The 5152-nt window shown below is 48.1% G+C and overlaps 1 protein-coding gene across 1 annotated transcript in view; it reads left to right on the top strand.

Annotated features, from left to right (window-relative positions):
• Positions 1-3094: 3094 nt before the first annotated feature.
• Positions 3095-5152, top strand: part of LOC310701082 (uncharacterized protein) — a 35914-nt gene continuing 33856 nt past the window's right edge. The window contains exon 1 of the mRNA XM_083491297.1: positions 3095-3231. The gene's annotated coding sequence lies outside the window, so the exon portion shown is untranslated. The remainder of the gene's footprint in view (positions 3232-5152) is intronic.

Raw genomic sequence — 5152 nt, 5'->3', positions numbered from 1 at the left:
CGCCAGAATTTAGGATACTACAGCAGTGGGTCTAACTGGCCATGTGCCAATTGTACCGCAGAGCAGTCATTCAGGACCTAGCAGAGTGTAAAGACCCGGCTAAGGTCAACGATGACATGGGCTTTGCTTACTGAGCATGCACAGAAAAACTGCATTGGAAATTGAGAAGGAAGTGTTGAAAAAGTTTCTCTCTTTTAAATTTAACTTCTTAGGTTTCAAATGACTGAAAATTTTGACAGGGTTTTTTTTGTCTGAGCACTTGGGGTCAAAAGAAAGTACCGCATTTTTCCATGTATAAGATTTGGGGGGACTCCAAATTAAGAAAGGATGCTGGTGGCACTGTGGTCTAAACCACTGAGCCTCTTGGGCTTGCCGATCAGGAGGTCGGTGGTTCAAATCCCCACGATGGAGTGAGCTCCTGTTGCTCGGTCCCTACTCCTGCCAACCTAGCAGTTCGAAAGCACCCCAAAAAGTGCAAGTAGATAAATAGGTCCCGCTCCGGTGGGAAGGTAAACAGCGTTTCCGTGCGCTGCTCTGGTTCGCCAGAAGCGGCTTAGTCCTGCTGGCCACATGACCCGGAAGCTGTACCCCTGCTACCTCGGCCAATAAAGCGAGATGAGCGCTGCAACCCCAGAGTCGGTCATGACTGGACCTAATAGTCAGGGATCCCTTTACCTTTATCTAAATTAAGAAAACACCCCTCAGCACTACCTGTGTATAAGATGAGCCTCAATTTCAAACCTAATTTTTTTGTTAAAAAACCTACTCTTATACACAGAAAAACACAGGAATTTAAAATAACTGTTGTTGAGAAAATAAATAACCCTGGCTGTGTCCATGCTTCACCCTAAGGTCCCAGGATGGGTTACAACATTGAAACACAATCTGAAAACAGTTTAAAACAACTTGCCATCGCAAACATAAGATGGTTCCTGGCTCTGTCAACTCTAGCAGATTCGGAATGAAATGTCACAACAACAGCTGTTCTAAATTACTTTCTTTTCACCCCATGCTCAGAAAAACCTGTCAAAAACTTTTTACAATTTCTACTTAAGTATTTTTATTTATTTACTTGGATTGGGGGGGGGGAGAGAAGCTTCCCCCCTTGCTCGCCCCCCAATGTCTGGAGCAGAATAGAAAGTGAAGGGGGTCGATTCTCTCTACAAAGTTCAGTAACAGGCACTCAGCTAGAAAGAGGCAGTGTGGTGTAGTGGTTAGCCTGATGGTCTAAGACCTGGGAAACCAGGGTTCAAATCTCCACTCTGCCATGAAGTTCATTTGGTGATTCTGGGCCTGTCGCTATGGCTCTCTGCCTAATCCAGGGGTCAGCAAACTTTTTCAGCAGGGGGCTGGTCCACTGTCCCTCAGACCTTGTGGGGGGCCGGACTATATTTTGGAGGGGGGAAATGAACGAATTCCTATGCCCCACAAATAACCCAGAGATGCCTTTTAAATAAAAGGACACATTCTACTCATGTAAAAACACGCTGATTCCTGGACTGCCCGCAGGCCAGATTTAGAAGGCGATTGGGCCGGATCCAGTCCCCGGGCCTTAGTTTGCCTATCCATGGTAATCCACCTCGCAGTGTCGTTGTGGGAAATTGCACTTCTTAATATGCAACTTTTCCCTCAGGTCTAGCCCACACATTCGTGGACTGGAAGTAGTCGATGTAGTAGTAGTAGTAGTAGTAGTAGTAGTAGTAGTAGTAATAATAATAATAAATAATTATTTGTACCCCACCTATCTGGCTGGGTTTCCCAGCCACTCTGGGCAGCTTCCACAGAGACCAAAAATACACTAAACTGTCACGCATTAAAAACTTCCCTGAACAGGGCTGCCTTAAGATGTCTTCTGAATGTCAGGTAGTTGTTTTTCTCTTTGACATCTGGTGGGAGGGCGTTCCACAGGGAGGGCGCCACCACCGAGAAGGCCCTCTGCCTGGTTCCCTGTAACTTGGCTTCTCGCAGGGAGGGAACCGCCAGAAGGCCCTCGGCGCTGGACCTCAGTGTCCGGGCAGAACGATGGGGGTGGAGACGCTCCTTCAGGTATACAGGACCGAGGCCGTTTAGGGCTTTAAAGGTCAGCACCAACACTTTGAATTGTGCTTGGAAACGTACTGGGAGCCAATGCAGATCTCTCAGGACTGGTGTTATGTGGTCCCAGCAGCCACTCCCAGTCACCAGTCTGGCTGCTGCATTCTGGATTAATTGTAGTGTGTATCTGAAGAAGTGTGCATGCACACGAAAGCTCATACCAAGAACTAACTTAGTTGGTCTTTAAGGTGCTACTGGAAGGAATTTTTTTATTTTGACTATGGCAGACCAACACGGCTACCTATCTGTAATTGTAGTTTCCGGGTCACCTTCAAAGGTAGCCCCACGTAGAGCGCATTGCAGTAGTCCAAGCAGGAGATAACTAGAGCACCAATTTTTATAAAAAGGGATCCAGGGGAGTTGCAATGCTTTCTAAGGCCAGTTGGTGGAAACCCCAGAAGAGTGTCTTGTGCGCCCCCCGCCCCCCGACATTCAAAACCATAGCTGTTTCCTTCTATGTTGATCCATTTCAGCTAGCAGCCACCGGTAGCTCTCTCCCCCATGGATTTGTCGGACCCTCTTTTCAAAGCTATCCAAGCTGCTTCCTGTGGCAGTGAGTTCCACAGTTTAAGGTAAAAAAAGGTAAAAGGACCCCCGCTGTGCGGCATGAAGAAGTTTTAACTGAAGTAAGGTTTAAGAAAAAAGGATTTGAAATTATACATGTTTGTTTATGTGTTTGTTTGTATTGTGTATTGTTTGTGTTTATATAAATTGTGAAAAACCAATAAAAAATTTTATAAAAAAAAAAATGAAGAAGTTTTAACTGTGTGCTGTGGAGTGCGGAGTGGGAGGGAAAGTGCATTTTTCTCCTCCAGGAATACCCCTCTAGAAATGCAAGTTATGGCTTTAACGCGTGGGGAATTGAGCTCTGCCTTTTTAAAGAATGTATACAGTACACATATATATATAACCCTGAGATGCTAAGCTATATATAAACACCCTCGCTTAGCATCTCAGGGTTAAAGGGAGAAAGGCGGGCTTCCTAGACAGGCAGCAGCCGGGGCGAGCAGGGGTGGGGGGTGCGTACGCCTTGGAAAAAACACTTTCGCTTCCGGCCCGGCCCCCGCGTGGGAAAGGAGCGTCGGATTTTCCCACGCGTGGCTGCGCTAGCCCCGCCCCATTCCCCGAGAGCGCCCGGTGAGTGCAAAGGGCATTTGGGGGGCAGGGGAAGCCCCCCAGGGCAAAGAAAGGGGGCTTGGGGAAAGGGGGGGAGCCGAGGAATGGAGGACAAAGGCTAGGGAAGGAAGGGGAATGATTTCCGGTATAAGGGCGGGGAGGGGGGGTGGCCGGAATTGGAAATTCCTACCGAGCACCCATATTTTTGGAGGGGGGGTCTTTCTTTGCTCCTCGCTGCAGAGCAAAGGAGCCCCCACTCCTCTTCCCCCCCTCCCCCACTCAGGATATTCCTCCCACTCCAGACCAGAAGCAGAAGCAGTCGGAGTCTAGCCCAATACTGTCTGCACAGGCCGGCAGCGGTCCTCCCCAGGTGGCAGGCAGGCAGGCAGGGGGGGGTCTCTCTCCCTGGAGATGCCTGGGATTGACAGCGGGACTTCATGCAACTGCTCCGCCTTATATTGAATCAGGCAATTCGTCTGTCTAGTCCAGTGCTGCCCACACTGGCTGGCAGCGCCTCTCCAGGGTTTGCAGGCAGGGGGCCATCTCCAGGCCTGCCTGTTCCAGCTGTTGGCAATCGCAGGGGCTGTTTGGCATGTCCTCCCCCCTTGGCTTTTGCTAGGCTCTGCAGTTCAGCAGACACACGACTGGCAGGGATGAAAGAATACGGTCCTCTGGTGAGCAGAACCCTGCGCAGAAAGGTTGCGGCGTAATTGGGACGTTTCCGTTCAGAGAAAAAGGCAAGTAAGAGGCTGCAGGAAGCTTATGAAACCCCACAGAGAAAGCGGGACACAGGAAGGCTTTTCCTCTGTCTCTCCTAATGCAAGAACTCGTGGAATGTTGGAAGATTGGGGAGAGAGAGAAAAAACACAAAAGTCCTTCTCGGCTTTAAAAAAGATGAGAAAAATTCAGAGGACGAGAGGGCAGTCAATGCCAACAGCCAGGATTGCTGTTATCTTCCTTTATGGCCAGAGGCAGGGATGCTTCTGGGTACCAGTTGTCTGAAGCCACAGGAGCGGAGAGAGCTCTTATGCTTGGATCCTGTCCGTGGTTCTCCCACAGGCATCCACCGTGAGAACAGGATGTTGGACTAAATGGGCCATTGACATCATCCTGCAAACTCTTGCTATGTCCTTCTACCAACCACCTTGATATAGTTTTACAAAACCGCAGATTATAACTCTGTAAATGAATAGTAGATAGATAGATAGATAGATAGATAGATAGATAGATAATTTATTATGGTCGGAGACCAGCTTATAAAACACACTTGGGGGTACAATCCCAGAAGGAAAACAAACATTTAAAACAATGTACAAGAATACAGTGGTGCCTCGCAAGAAGAAAAAATCCGTTGTGTGATTCTCTTCGTCTAGCGGTTTTTTTGTCTTGTGAAGCAAGCCCATTGACGGATTAGAGGATTAGCGCTTTTAGCGGCTTTTAGCGGCTTATCAGCTTATCGGATCAGCTGATAAGCGGCTTAGCGGCTTAGAAAAAGGGGGGGAAGGGGGAAAAACCCGCAGGAACTCGCAAGACGTTTTTGTCTTGCGAAGCAAGCCCATAGGAGATTCGTTTTGCGAAGCACCTCCAAAACGGAAAACTCTTTCCGTCTTGCGAGGCATTCGTCTTACGGGGCACCACTGTAAATCTAAAATTTAAAAATTTGATAAGCATATAGAAGCTTAAAACTTTAAGATAAGCTAGGGCAGAGAGATGACTCCGGGAACCGAGTTTGGGGGTTTTCTTAACTAACTAGTTTGGGTCGGAGGATGGTCTGCGCCCACAGATCTGTACACAGAATCTGGCGTCCATCCAGGTCGTCTTATGATCTCTGCCTAACAGGAAAAGGTCAATTTTTTGCTTTTGCGGGAGGTCAGCGAGCCTCAAAAATAGTAGTTTCCTTTAAAAATATATGTGCCCACCCTTCAATAATGTGCCTTTCCCA

This window comes from Podarcis liolepis (assembly GCF_965112155.1).
Source record: "Podarcis liolepis genome assembly, chromosome: 2".
Lineage (NCBI taxonomy): Eukaryota > Metazoa > Chordata > Lepidosauria > Squamata > Lacertidae > Podarcis > Podarcis liolepis.
The sequence above is the reverse complement of the archived record's forward strand: the minus strand, read 5'-3'. Positions and strand labels throughout refer to the sequence as shown.